This window comes from Bidens hawaiensis, unplaced genomic scaffold (assembly GCF_021521415.1).
Source record: "Bidens hawaiensis isolate Kalapana, Puna unplaced genomic scaffold, B.hawaiensis_p1.1 tig00013365_1, whole genome shotgun sequence".
NCBI classification, from domain to species: Eukaryota; Viridiplantae; Streptophyta; class Magnoliopsida; order Asterales; family Asteraceae; genus Bidens; species Bidens hawaiensis.
Genome location: NW_027492133.1, coordinates 456,803 through 473,340, shown reverse-complemented (window position 1 = coordinate 473,340; position 16,538 = coordinate 456,803). Strand labels below are relative to the sequence as shown.

Genomic DNA, 16,538 nt, shown 5'->3' with positions numbered 1-16,538 from the left:
TTCTTCTGGATTTATGTCTCCTAGGGTTTCCCTATAAATAATAATGTTAATTTCCTAACACTACACACACAAAGCACTTAAACTCTCCTGTTCTCTCTTGCTCCTTGCCGTTGTTCTTCCTCAGCCGCCTCCCTCTCTGCCTCCGTCTTCCTCCCTGTTCTGCCCTGCTTTTCCGGTAATATATATTATATTATAATAATTTACTTATTAATTATGCTAACTTATAATCAAGACTTAAAACAAATCATTAAAACAATAATCTTATTATAGGTTAACTGGTGCTTGTTTAAAGTTGATTCTTGCTTTATCTTACACCGCACCGTTTATCAAGTGAGTAATCTCGTACCTAATCCCTTTTTATTTTTAATGTTTTGGGATGTTCATGTGTTCATACAAACTTAGAGTCTTAAACTTGTTTATGAACTTTAGTCGCGCAGTATCCCATGTGTTGAGGACGTTTACTTGGCTGTTTATTTGTATGTGTGTATCATTAACCGCTTTGTTCGGCCTATTCCGAAGTTTTCTTGGATCCATTAGATGAACACGGGAGACCTATCGTTTACGGTTTTCTTTGTTTACACTTGCACAGATGTTTTCTTGTTTTTGTGCTCATTTGGGAGCACGGATTGAACTATGAACTATGATCTATTTAGGCTTGATCACAATCTGATTACACCCTTGTTAAACACCAGACACACACGTGTTGCGCGCAGTGATTATTGTTATCTATTATCTATTAAACTTGATTTCTCACCAACACGCAAGTGTTTGACGTTTTATTTTAACACATGTTCAGGTTTGCTGTAGCTACATTCGGAGCTTGTGAACACGTAGGACGTTTTTACTTTTGGACTTAGATTAAAATGTATCAAGACAAGTTATTGTTGTTCGAATATTTTGTCTTATAATATAATGATTTATGTTGATTTATGTTATCTTGCGATTGCGTTGCGCGTGCGCGAATGAATATATTTATTAAATATTGACACCCAATAGTGTCACGAGTAATGAAACAATATGTGGCGCCCCGATGTATAATCCGCCTTTGGTCGGGGTGTTACACCTAAGGCTTGGGAAAAAGTCATACGACAACTATGAGGAATGCTTTTAACAGTTGTGATAGGGAGAGCGAATACACGGTCAAGGAGGGCTACATCCACCCCCACCCTTCCCGCCGCGACAGCTTCCCTCCTGAAATGCGGCTTAGCAATCCCCACTTTAAACTCCTCCACATCTCCCGCGACCCACTTGAACCAGACTGTCCCACCATCATGATGTCACCCCCGACGGAAAGCATGTAACTCCATATACACCTCACACATCCATTGGAGCGAGACCTTTAAAGCCTCACCAACTGAAACAAAAAAATCCAAATCTGTGGAGATCGCCTCCCGCAAGGTCTCTTTCTTGTCATCCGATGACAAATGGAGTCGCTTAATATGCGCGACCAATCGCACCCCTTTGGCCCCCGGTGATCCATCCGGGAAACAGTGGAAACCTCTAAATGGACACGGCCAAACACCATCATCACTAGCCCCGGTCATACCACCTCCTCCCAACAAAACACCCTGAAAACCACTAACCCCAATCGGGCCTCAAAACCCCATAAATCAAACTCCTATTAGATGACCAAGAAGGTCAATGAAGCATTAAAAAAAACCTTCGGTTCTATGACTAAGAAAGTCAAGGAACCAAATTGGGGAAGAACACCCCAAAGAATCACATAATGAGTGATTCTAGAGATGATAACCGATAAAGAAGAGAGAGCAAGACATAAGGTGGAGAGTGAGAGTAACGGGTACGGGGAGGCAGGGCCGGTGGAGGGAAGTTGCTGGAGGTGGAGGTCAGGAGGTGTTCGGATATGGTGGTGGTGGTGGGGGTGATGATGAGGAAGGAGAGGTGGAGGTCAGCGGCGGAGGGCGATGTTAGGGCAGTTTCCTGAGGTGGTCGGAGATGGTGGTGGTGGTGGTGGGGGTGATGACGAGGAAGGAGAGGTGGGTATGGCCGGAGAGGAAGAATGGAAGAAAGGGTGGTGGTGGTGGGAGCGGCGGAGGGTGAGGGAGGAGGCGAAGGGAGGAGGCGGAGCGTGGGAGCGGCGGAGGGTGAGGAAGGAGAGAAGGAAGGGTGAGCGGTGGTGGGCGAGGGAAGGAAGGGAGGAGGCGGAGGGTGAGCGACGGTGGATGAGCGGCGGTTGGTGGGGGAAGGAACGGAGGAGGTGGAGGGTGAGGGAGGATGAAGGAGCGGCATGTTTTTGTTTTGTTTTGTTTTTCGCAAACAGAATCACATCTAACTCATAACTTTTACCATTCCCAAAAACAACTTCATCCCCTCCGCCTTTTATACTTTTAAACGCCGGCAAAACCTATTTACACGTTAAGAAATAAGATAAAAATCGTGTTATTAACAATTTAACATGCAGATATAACATGTTGTGACATTTGAGAAAATCGAACATACTTGTATCTCGCCAGACTTGATCTTTTCGGTTGTACCCACGTTAATAAAGGGATATTTTCCGATTCTTAGTATACCCGAAAACGAACCTTCTTTGGGCCTTTGAATACGGTACTTAGTTAGATCTCCATACATTATCTTGTTAACCAATACCAACATGGAGTCAACCAAATGCAATGGTAAACTCTTTTGTAACATCAATCCAAGATTTACTGACCATCTTGAAACTAAGTGAACCTTTGTTGCAAACATATACGACATAAATCACTATTAGATTTTAGTAATCTCGACTTTCACCTATTGGTCGGGATATATTAAATATCCCAACTTAGAGAATTTTTACACACAATCTCGATTTTGAATGTATCTTCATACATCAATCCCAAACATCCCATACGTATTTTCCACATCTTCGAACAGCTAATGATGTTACTTTTTAGTTAGTGTGTGATTGCTGGAGGAAAATGCGTACGAAATTGAGGCTATCAGTAATCATTTACTGAGTTGAAATTAATTTCAGCCAATATATTACGAAAAATTTATATTTGATAATATTTTGAAATCATGATATCAATCGAAATTATATATGTATACTAGTTTGAGTCCCTCGTGTTAGGGTGGTTTACTTAGGTTTTTGTTTTTAATCGTTTTTATGTTTTATATTTTGTGATGATTTGTTTTTATTTTTAACGTAATTTTTTTATTTAATACGTATATATTAGTTTGCTACGTTCCTTATATTTTTTAATGTGTGGGCTCTTTCGATTGAGATGCGTAGGTTTTTAGATTTTTAACGAACATAAACGAACCCAAATATTTGTTTTGTGAAAAAACAGGCGGTTGATGTAGATGACGATTGTGGTTGATGCTTGAAAGGGAAGGTTGACGATGTGAGCGATTATTGTAAGTTAACGAGTGATGTAGAGGATAGACTGACAAAGGAGAACATGTTGAGGAGAGAAATTAAATTAGGGTTTGATGATGAAAGGGTTTCACAAATAAATGAGATGTTAATACTGATTTAAGGGCTATCCGTGTTTGGTGAGACCCATGGCCCACGAAATATATTGTTCAATGATTAAGGGTTATTTCATAGATAAATGAGATGCTATAACCCATTTAAAGACTATCCGGATTTGGTGAGACCCATAATCTGAGAAAGTTATTATTTGATTATGAAAAGGTTTCACAAATAAATGAGATGTTATAACTTATTTAAGGACTCTCCGAATTTGATGAGATCCATACCCGTGAATTCAGTCAAACGCATGATGTAACATCCGTTACTTTTCAATTGCGAAAACCCAACCCGCTTCAAAATTTTGACATAATTCAATCGTCATTTATTAATTAAAGTATTGAATTTCATGTCATTTATAACTCATGTTTAAGATTTTATTGTTATGATTTTTATTTCTGATGTTTATGATGTTACGGACCCGCATGAATTTTATTCCTAAATTTTATTTTATCAAAGACCATTTATTTAAACTTCTCAAAAATCAAACTTTCTTTCTTTTAACTCTTTTTGAAGATATTTTGTAAGAACCGAGCCCCGGTGCGGAAGCGTGAATAATGATCGTTATTAACGGTGGAGCTCGGATCTGAGCAAGGATCGAATCGTATTCGCTCTTGAAAGAGCCTTGCTCTTGAAAGGGGGTTTTGGATCTGAGCAAGGATCGAATCGTATTCCTTGCTCGGATCTGAGCAAGGATGAGTGGTGTTCGGGAGAGAGCCTGAATCGATTACAATGAACAATAGACTGGATGAACAAACATATGCAATCGATTCACAAAGATAAAGAGGTGGCAGTATGATTTTATTAACCAAAAGATTGTCATTACAAATCACTCATACACACACACATACATACAATAAAGATCAGCCACCTCCAGGAGAGCTCATCCTGGAGGCGGCGGCTCTCTCAAAGAGATAAACTCTAGATCTCACACAATACACAATACACTCATGCTAGAACAATTAACAAATACATCTATTTGTACTAGTCTAGCATGTCTTGGTCTTTAAGCCATCCACCGTTGGTTGAGACCAAAAATATTAATTAATTTCACCCATAATAATAATAGTTCGATGCGTTGGTCTAAAATATAAGTCCCAACATATTTCATGAACCTAGACATGTCTCCATCATCAATTCATCACTTGACACATTCAACTGAGTCAATTCCATGATTTTCTCCATAAGACTAGCCTTATGACTAGCCATCAATTTAATTCGTTTTGACTTTGTTTTTAACGATTCTTGGCCTGTATAATACTAGCCTCTACTTCTAAAAATCTTACAACACAACCCATTTTACTCTCAATTATGTTCTAGCTCTCTAATTTGTGCAAAGTCCAAATTTGACCAAGGAAAGTCAAACCGCCCAAGTTCAAGTTTATTCTTTTTGTCTGGTGTTCACTCCTCGGGTTAGTAGGTTGATTTTTCTGCGAGTTTAGTTTGTTTAGAATATTATGCTGTATTAAAAATACTTCAAACGACATTCGTTTAACTAAAAACGAACACAACTCGCTTATGTTTATTTTGGATAAAGTTTGGTTATTTTTCTACAATAAATTTTGAAACATAAACTACTAAAGTTCTAACCAATGAATAATATTTTTACGATGACGGAAACGAACCCGACATAAAAACCGGTTCAGGTCTGACTAAAAACGAACCACTCGCTTAAACCGTTTTCTTACTCTTTAGGCCTGTCTAACTTTCTTGAACAGCCGAACTCATAAAAATTGATTAAAAAATATCGCAACCCAAATTCTTAATAAATTTTACCAACTTGGGTATTTTTACATCAAAAACATTACTAAACCAATTATAGAGGGAAAAATATATTTTTTGTTATAAACTCTAAATCCAAATTTTGAACAAAACCTATTGCCGCCTTTGATATTTTATTTCATGTCTGTTATTTTGAATCTAGATTTTATTTCGTAGGACCATTTGTCAAACCGAACTTGTCCGGTTTAGCTTGCTTAAACGCTTATTTCGCTTCACTCGCTTACTTTAACAAGTGAGTTTTTCGTAACCCCTTTTTTACTTTTACACGTTTTGGGGTATAGCACGTTTCAAATTTTTATTCATTATTTTGTGTTTCATGTTGTAAACTAAAATTCACACGCGTGTCTTGTATGTATTTGTTTTGTATCATATTACTTGTAAATTATGTGATTATGTGCTAGTTGTTTATTGTTTTTTGTTGGTGGAAGAGACTCATACACATACTCAAACGCAAAGTGGGAGGGTCCGACGGGACGTACTTGCGCCGCTCATTTTTTTTAACATTTGTTAATAAATGGCGGTATCATTATCATTATCTATACTCCAAGTAGCTCATCGAATGAGGTTCCTTAGTAGATTTAACTTATATCAAGCGAACATGAATATCATGTATTTACTTTTCTTTTACTTTATGATTGAAACATTAGTTCTTGACTTGTGAATTTTACACTTTTCGTATTATATACTTATGCAAAACTTTATGAATTCTCACAAACATTATTTTTAACAAAATATATTATTTCAAACGTGCTGCAGGTTGAAGTATAATTTGAGAATTGAAGACTAGATAGTTGAACCATTAGGTTATTAGAAACATATCATAATGAAGCTCAAAGTTATTTGATTAGTGCCAAATTGTACTTGTGATTTAATGAAATGAAGTAATTATAATTATCGCATTAATAGTGTCATGAGCTTGTGAGCAATCTGTATGTTACACCCTAGCGTATTCTGTTTAAAGCTGGGGTGTTACACATGAAAACCTCATATCACAAATCAAACAATATGGTGGTCTGAGAGAGGGAGAGGAGCAACAAGAAAGTGACGCGCATGATTTTTTTTTATAACCATTTATATAGATAGATAGATATGTGTGTGTTAGTTATTCAGGAAACGGGAAGAGAACAAATTAATTTAAATTCTTCGTTGTAAAACACAGGAAATTTACTTATATGCAGTGTTGTAAAAATCGCTAGTCGCTAGTAGGGCGGTGGGGTGGGGACTAGCAATTAATCGGATCGGACTTTAATGTATAAATTACAATTTTATATATACATGCACATATTTTTATAAGTAATTTTTAGTTTTACACATACATAAACACATTTTGGCCGGAAATTGGCTTGAATCATGCCAAAAACCACTAGTTTCTATGGAATCTCGCCGAAAACCGCTAAATTTTGTCAAAATCTCGTCGGAAACCGTCGACTTTGACCGGATTGACCATTGGCTGATTAGCCCAAAATTAATCAGTGAAGGACTAACGATTAATCAAGGATTAATCAGCGCATAGTCGGTTATTTTGCAACACTGCTCATATGTATACATAATGGCACAAATCACCACCCTCATCCCAGCTCCGTACAAATTACACAGGTTCCTAGACCCCCCCCCCCCCCCAACAAGTTGTAGAAGTTGATAGGATGGGACCAATAAACAATAAAATCGGCATCCAATAATAAGGACATTAAACCTATTTCCAACAACCCCATCCGCCCCAGACAAACAATTAAACACCTACTTGATCCTATTACATCGGTAAAATTACAAAATAGACACTAACATTCTCTAGTTTATAAGATATTAATTTTTAGTATATCCCTATGCTATAGGATTTTCATATTAAATATTTGGTGAAATTAATTTTTAATTTAATAAGATGTTATAACCTGCTTAAGGGCTATCTTGGATTGGTGAGACCCATACCCGTGAATTTGGGTCAAATGCATAAGAAGCCTCTATTTACAAATAAAGTAACCTGGTGGCTTGAGAGGAGATTGAGAGCAACCAGAAAGTTTTTAAAGGTTTCATTTATATATATTTAAGATATAGTTTATATACATTGAAATTCCCATTTGATAATACTTATATAACACTTAAAGAGTAAAGTTTTAAAATTGTTCCTGAGGTTTGGTCATTTTTGCGACTTTCGTCCAAAAAGTTTCTCTTTTGCAACTGAACCCTACAGGTTTTTCATTGTTGCTAATAACGTTCAAATCACTAACTCCATTTATTTTTCATTGTTAATTCAAGGGAATTATGTATTTTTATAAGTTTAACAATTTTACTAATAATAATAACAATATAATAATAAGAATAATATGAAAAATAATTAATTATTAAAAGGTTGGCCGCCTCTATTTTATCATCAGCCCGTTCTTCTTTCTTTTGTTTCCAGCCAAACTCCCCCACAGCTCCGATGATCCTCACCCCCACTCTAGCAATCTCCATTATTAACCACCACCTCCACACCCATCGCATAACCGAAATTGTGTTGGGGGAGCCGAAATTGATGGTCGAGGGAGTGACAGGATGTGGGCTCTAGCAGCGACCGGCTCTGGCCAGTGGAAGATCCAGGAATTTTTTACAGGTGGTGCACTATTTTTAGATTATTCAATTTCATAGAGTCGGGTATACAAAATTCCGGGTCGGATTGAGGTTCAGGTCGGTTTGATGGTTCGGGTAAAGTTCATTACATAATAAAAATACAATAAAATAATAAAAGAGACACCGTCATTATAAATTAAAAAACACATAATATAAATACATTAGCCTTTAAGAATTAAAAAAAAATACTTATAGTTGGTCCCTACAAGACCTCATCTTTTTGAAATCGTTGCATTACTTCTTCAACAATTACAAACTAACAAATTAAAAACTAAGAAACTAACAAACTAACAAATTAAAACTAAACTTAGCAAATAACTTAACAATTAACAGCATTACAAACAATCAACATTTAACAAATGAATGTAATTGTTAAATAATTCATAACACTATTGTGGTGTTCGATTATACTTTTTTTTCACCAAAAACTATGGTTAATTTTGAATTGTGTAGGAATATGTTAGAATTTTAATTTGTGAATAAATCCTATATTTACAAACAAATATATGGATTCAAGTTTTTATATCATTCTTACCTTATAAACTCTTGCTACTGCAATACAGTTCTAGGATTAGATGTGCTCAATGGTGTTCTTCATAGAGAATTCCCACAGAAGTATATTGATTGCAGGTGGTTTGTGTTATTTTATCTTTGGTAGCAGTAGGATAAATATATAATTTGAAACTTATTTTACCTTTAAAGTGGGAGGATTCAAGCTTCGAGGAAGAATAGAAGGCAGGAGAATTGGAGGAAGGCAGAAGGTGTGCGGTCGGCCGAAAAAGCAGCAGGTAGCGGCGGTGGTCGAAGAACAGTGATGGTATGGTAGTTGTGTGCGTGAGTTTGAAAAGGGGAGAGAGGCAGTGTAGTTGTGTACTGTGTGTTTTATAAAACCCTAAATTGATATAAGGACATAAAACTGAATTAGAAAAAAAAAGTTCAAAAAAATCATCTAACAACCGGAATCGAACCCGTGACCTTAAGTTTACAAAACCAACTTCTTACCAACTAGACCAGCTTTTGTAATGTAAATGGGGGTGGTTCCTTCCTAATTTATAATGTGGTTTCCTCTAATATTTTCTATATATAAATATTATTTCAAAACTCAAGTGGTTCGGGGAACCACCCGTTCACTAAATAGATCCGTCCTTGGCTCTGGCGGTGGTTTGCCGTTGATGGTGGTAACCGGCTAGGGGTATGGAATTATGGATAGAGTGGGATGAAGATGGGTCCCACTTGATTTAAATAAACACATGGTTTAGGTTTTTTTTTTACTTACAAAACAGGTGAAAAGACATAACTGCCCATGAGTTAATGATTAAAATAGATGAAGTTATTGATTTGGATGATAACGACAACAGTTGGGAAACCTTAAGGGCCCAGCTGGAAATAAGAAACTTTTTGGGTGAAAGTCACAAAAATGATCAAACTTTAGAGACTATTTTGACACTTTACTAATATTTAAATCAAGATATATTAGCTTACTAGGATAATAACCCGTGTTACACACAGGTGGAAAACATATCAAGAAACAATATAAAACGTAAAAAAACATATTCAATCAACACAAATATTTAACATAAATTTTTTACCAGCATATATTACAAAAGATGTTAAACTATGTCTATAACAAAAATAGAAAATACTTTATAAATAAATAATTTAGTAAATAAGGAATGATATAACATAAATGAACCATTATACCTGAAAAAAAAAACACATTAGTAACAGATTTTGTAATATTATTTGAAAACTAAGCTTACAAATACATATCAGGTTTAAACTTATATTTTCACTCGTGCAGAGTTTTCATTCAAAAACCTTTTGAAACAAAAAATGTCGGTTATAGATGAAGCGAAGAATCTGGTTACAAACGATGGGGAGCGTTATGATTTTCGAACGAAGCATGTGCCTTTTAAAGAAGAAACGATGAACAATTTAAACCTAGTAATTTTAATAAGTTTTTTAATTCTAACAATAATTAGAATAATTAATATCATAATTACATTAATAAGTTACAAAAATATAAAAGTCAATATCATTGATTAAATTTTTATTGTGAATATGTGGAAAATAGATTTATGGAAGGTTGATGACATGGAAGCCTATGTGGACAACATAGGTGAAGGACACGTGGACAAAATTTTATTACTTTAATATATTAGTTAGATTAGATTAGATGCTCGTTAAATTAATTACTATTGTTTGACTAATAATATACCAAATAAAGGAATGTGTTAAATATAATAAACTAATATTTTAATTATTATAACAGTTAGGTTCCTATTCGTATATAATAAGATTTTCAAATTTTAAATTGATAAGTCAGAAAAATAAATTAATATTAGTGAAACTTGGAAAAAGGCGTATTAGGAACAAAAAATCGCAATATATAAACATAATTTAAAGTAACAAACATATTAAAAATCATATCAATTAACCGATAATTTTTAAAAAAAATATATATATCTTTAAACCCTAAATAGATTAAAGCATAAATCGATTAATAGGCATAGATTAAATATCAAATCTATTAATCGTTAGTATAAAAAATCATGTAGTTAAACCCTAAATCCAATAACAGCGAATCAAGTTGATGTTGTTCTTCACAAAAATTGATTAAACACTAAAATATAAATCATACATGATAATTGCAACCGATGAACATATTTGATGTTGTTTGGATTATGAAACCGACAAATCATGAAGAACAAGTTATAGATGAGGCGAAGAATCTGGTTACAAACGATGGAGAGCGTTATGATTTTTGAACGAAGCATGTGCCTTTTAAAAAAACGATGAACAATGTAAACCTAGTAAATTTAATAAGTTTTATAATTCTGACAATAATTAGAATAATTAATATCATAATAACATTAATAAGTTACAAAAATATAAAAGTCAATATCATTGATTGAAATTTTATTATGAATATACAAAAAATAGATTTATGAAAGGTTGAAATCATAAATTTATAATTCTAACAATAATTGAATAATTAATTGTTAGATGGGGAGCGTTATGATTTTTTAACTAAGCATGTGCCTTTTAAAGAAAAAACTATGAACAGTTTAAACCTAGTAAATTTAATAAGTTTTATAACTCTAACAATAATTGAATAATTAATATCATCATTACATTAATAAGTTACAAAAATATAAACAATAATTAGAATAATTAATATCATAATTACATTAATAAGTTACAAAAATATAAAAGTTAATATCATTGATTAAAACTTTATTGTGAATATGTGGAAAATAGATTTCTGGAAGGTTGATGACATGAAAGCCTATGTGGACAACCTAGGTGAAGGACATGTGGACAAAGTTGTGTTGCTTCAATATATTAGTTAGATTAGATTATATTTGATGTTGTTCTTCACAAAAATCGATTAAACACTAAAATATAAATCATACCTGATAATTGCAATCGATGAACATATTTGATGTTGTTTCGATTAAGAAACCGACAAATCATGAAGAACCGGTTACAGATGAGGCGAAGAATATGGTTACAAACGATAGGGAGCGTTACGATTTTTGAACGAAGCATGTGCCTTTTAAAGAAGAAACGATAAACAATCTAAACGTAGTAAATTTAATAAGTTTTATAATTCTAACAATACTTAGAATAATTAATATCATAATTACATTAATAAGTTACAAAAATATAAAAGTCAATATCATTGATTAAAATTCTATTGTGAATATGTGAAAAATAGATTTATGGAAGGTTAATAACATGGAAAACTATGTGAGCGACCTAGGTGAAGGACACGTGGACAAAATTGTGTTGCTTTAATATATTAGTTAGATTAGATGTTGTTCTTCACAAAAATCAATTAAACACTAAAATATAAATCATACCTGATAATTGCAAACGATGAACATATTTGATGTTATTTGGATTATGAAACCGACAAATCATGAAGAACCGGTTATAGATGAGGCAAAGAATCTGATTACAAACGATGGGGAGCGTTATAATTTTTGAACGAAGCATGTGACTTTTAAAGAAGAAACCATGAACAGTCTAAACCTAGTAAATTTAATAAGTTTTATAATTCTAACAATAATTAGAATAATTAATATCATAATTACATTAATAAGTTACAAAAATATAAAAGTCAATATCATTGATTAAAATTCTATTGTGAATATGTGAAAAATAAATTTATGGGAGGTTGATGACATGAAAGCCTATATGGACAACCTAGGTGAAGGACATGTGGACAAAATTGTGTTGCTTTTATATATTAGTTAGATTAGATTATATGTTGTTTTTCACAAAAATCAATAAAACATTAAAATATAAATCATATCTGATAATTGCAAACGATGAACATATTTGATGTTGCTTGGATTATGAAACCGACAAATCATGAAAAACCGTTTATAAATGAGGTGAAGAATCTGGTTACAAACGATGGGGAGCGTTATCATTTTTGAACAAAGCATGTGCCTTTTAAAGAAGAAACCATGAACAGTCTAAACCTAGTAAATTTAATAAGTTTTATAATTCTAACAATAATTAGAATAATTAATATCATAATTTCATTAATATGCTACAAAAATATAAAAGTCAATATCATTAATTAAAATTTTATTGTGAATATATGGAAAATAGATTTATGGAAGGTTGATAACATGGAAGCTTATGTGGACAACCTAGGTGAAGGATATGTGGAAAAAATTGTGTTGCTTTAATATATTAGTTAAATATCATAATTACATTAATAAGTTACAAAAATATAAACGTTAATATCATTGATTAAAATTTTATTGTGAATATGTGGAAAATAGATTTATGGAAGGTTGATGATATGGAAGCCTATGTAGACAACCTAGGTGAAAGACATGTGAACAAAATTGTGTTGCTTTAATATATTAGTTAGATACGTACATTAAAAACTTAAATTGGATCATATTTAAATCACCATACCACCTTCGTATTAAAGTATTTCTTTCAAAATTAAAAAATTAAGAACTAAGGAATGTCTATTCTGTTCTATTCTGTTGAGTTTCAAACACAAAACAAACCAAAGATCACATTTATTTTAATATTCTCTACATCTTTTAAGTAAACGAAACTACTTCAAATAGTATTATTAACAAAAAAGGAAGTAACTATTATTTTATTTTATTCGATTAAAGGGTTATTATATACTATTTACTAACAATAATAGCAATTACTAAAAATAATACAATATAATTAATAATAGCATAAACTAGCTAATTTATATAATAGCAAATGATAAGGTGTTTAAACATACCAGACTTCAGACAACAATGGGCCTGTTTGGTATGTGGCAATGGAATAAATAAGGGAATGGAATGAACGTGGTAATGGAATGGACAAAGTAATAAAATGGATCATTACAATTCCATTGTCATGTTTGGTTATCATGTAGAAATAAAATGATTCTTCACTATTATTATTATTATTATTATTATTATTATTAGAAAATAATAATAATTAATCATATGAATATTTATGATAACTAGTTTTTAAAACCCATGCGTTACAACGAGATTATTTAATCAAATAATAAAATCGTAAAAACGTTGAATCACACATCCGCGTTGTGAAATATTAAGTCACCAAATTTAAATATAATAATGATTCTAACATATTATAATATAAAAATCGATGATGATGATGATGATGATGATGATGATGATGATGATGATGAAGAAGAAGAACTATAATAATATGACAATATAACAATAATAATAATAATAATAATTTAATAATAATAATAATAAAATTTTAATAATAATTTAATAATATAATAATAATAATATTATTATTATTATTATTATTATTATTGGGTCATTTCATTCTTTGAAGGAATGAAAAAAAAACCACTTCTTAAAGGAATGAAAATCCTATAATTGAAAAGAATAACTCATTCCATTACCATATAACAATCAAACATGTTTTAATTCATTTCATTAGAATAATTTATTCCATTCCACTCTCCATTCTTTCATACCAAACACACCTTGATGTTTTAGCACCATAATTCGCCAAATCAAGTGCAATTTCCATGCTGGAATTACCCGCTCCGACCACCAAAACATTCTTGTTTAAATATTTTTCACCAGACTTATACTCAGTCGAATGAATAACTTTTCCTTTAAACTCACTTAACCCCCCAACCTTTGGTATAAACGACTCAGTGTTCTCTCCAGTTTCCGCCACCAAAAACCTCCCTTCATACCACATATTATTATTCCCAACTCCACCTTCCATTTATCTTCCTCGAACTTTATGAGGTTGTGAAACCTCAGATTAATGTTACCGTCATTCCAGGATTTGCAGTCCGATACATTTCCATTATGTTACCTAGCCAAACCTGCAAAACAAGATGCATAGTTGTTCAAGTAGCTTAAGAAATCTTTTCTTGGGACATATGTTGGAAACTCTAAAGGAAATGGAAGGTGTGGAAGCTCACAATATTGTTTTTGTAAGTGTAAATGAAGGCGGTTATATGATTTTTTGTTGAATATTGATGTAAAACAATCTTCGTGTTCGAGTATTATTTATGGGATCGGAAGTTGATGGAGGCATGCCGCGGTGGCTAGCACTGATGGACCCGCGCCGACGATAATCGCTATTGTCTGTTCAGCATTGTTAGCCATTACAACTTGTTGCTGAGTATCATTCATGGAAGGATCATTCATGGAAGGATCATTGTCGGTATTCTTACTCTTAGATCCATTATTCAGATAACTAGAATTCCGATAAAAAGAACTTGCTAGTTCACTACAAAAAGAAGGATCATTGTCAATCTCAAAAATTTGATTTTCAATATCAAAATATATAGAATAAATGTCCCCATTATTCTCTTTAACTAAAAAAGTATCATCAGAGATGAAATTCCGAATGTCCTTGACGCCAAAAGAAAGATCAACATTACTGTAATTGTCATGACCACTCCAACTCTGAATGTTTTTATCCGTATCATTTATATTCGGATCTTGACTTTCGTTGGCATTTTCAATTTCAATAGGACCAAGACTGCCCGTTGATTAGGTAAACTGCTTTGAAAAGTATAGGCGTAGGTGTTATATGAATGTATGAAATATGAATCTTGGAATTGTAGCAAGGTGATGCATATGCACATTATTATAGATTACGCACGCCAGTGGTATGGAGTAAAACGTGCCTATATATTTAGCGAGCAAACATCAAAATCAAAACCTATAAGATACTAGTATATAAGTTTAAAACATAATAAGTTCTAAAGTTCTTGAAGGACAATAATTACCCATGTATTTAGTGAACAAACAACATTAAATCCCTCTTGTTGACCCGCTTACAAGACTTGATCACTTTTGTCTTTTTATCAAATGAATGGATGACTCGTGAGCTCTTTTCTTCTTTCTTGTTACCGGTGCAAGCTATCCCACTATTTCCATGACTCGTCTACCCCGTTCAACATTCTCGAATATATCACCTACTTGTAACTACCATAAATTAGCTTTTGCTAAGCAAGGACTCATAATAATATTTTTGTGTCAAACGTAGAAGAGTTTTCAACGCTCATGAAGCCCAACAAAAGAACACCCCCCCCCCCCCCCCATATCATTATCTCAAATCATGTATCTCGTAATTTTCCTCAAATTCTAAACCAAGAACCTTTTGTCCATATATCATGTCTGGAATCAAGCTTGGCATGGTGGTGATGGTGGTATGAATGATGAAGATGAAAACGAGTTGACCCGAATGGGGTTTCATAAATAAAATAGGAGGTAAGAGGCGACCAAATCTGAACTGGTGGCCGATTAACTGGTGTTCATTCGAAGATTAAGGAAATCCATCAAAAACAGGGCAGTTGATATAGGTGACGATTGTGGTTGATGCATGAGATGGGAGGTTGACAATGGTGGGTGGTAATCGGAAGTTAGCCGGTGAGGGAGATAATAGACCGTCGACTGAAAATATGTAGTGGGGAGAAATTAAATTAGAGTTTGATGATGAAAGAGTTTCACAAATAAATGAGATGTTATAACTCGTTTAAGGGTTATCCGGGTTTGGTGAGACTCATGAATTGCGAAAATTATTGTTTGATTATAAAGTAAATAAATGAGATGTTATAACCCGATTAAGGGCTACCCGGGTTTGGTGAGACATATGAGTCTATGACCCGCAAAAATTATTGTTTGGTGATAAACGTGTTTCACAAATAAATTAGATATTATAACCCATTTAAGAAGTATTCGAATTTGGTGATACATATATCTGTAAATTCGGGTCAAACACATAAAAAGCCTTAAAATCACAAATCTAACAATCTGATGACTTAAGAGATGGTGTGAGCAACCAGAAAGCGACACCTAAAATTTTAGGAGAGTCAATTATATAATAACAAGCATTAAATGCAATATCCATTATTACATTATTATATCAATTCTATTTATTATGGGATTTGATCTTTCTACATATCTTCAAACAAACATCATATATCATTGGGCCACAAGCCTTTAACTAAATTAAATATCTTTCAAGAATTTAAATGCACTGTCATTTAAATACAAGTGTATAGAAGATACAAGTGTATAGAAGTCAAAACAACGAAATTTTTATTGTTCATCATAAATCTTACTAAGCATAATTTATCAAAATCCGGTATCAAACTACAACATTTTTGTTGAATTCCGTGATTTTATTT

At 33.0% G+C, this 16,538-nt stretch overlaps 1 pseudogene; it reads right to left on the bottom strand.

The window, feature by feature from the left end:
* Positions 1–1,906: 1,906 nt before the first annotated feature.
* LOC143543954 (putative indole-3-pyruvate monooxygenase YUCCA10) lies at positions 1,907–14,505 on the bottom strand (annotated as a pseudogene).
* Positions 14,506–16,538: the final 2,033 nt, after the last annotated feature.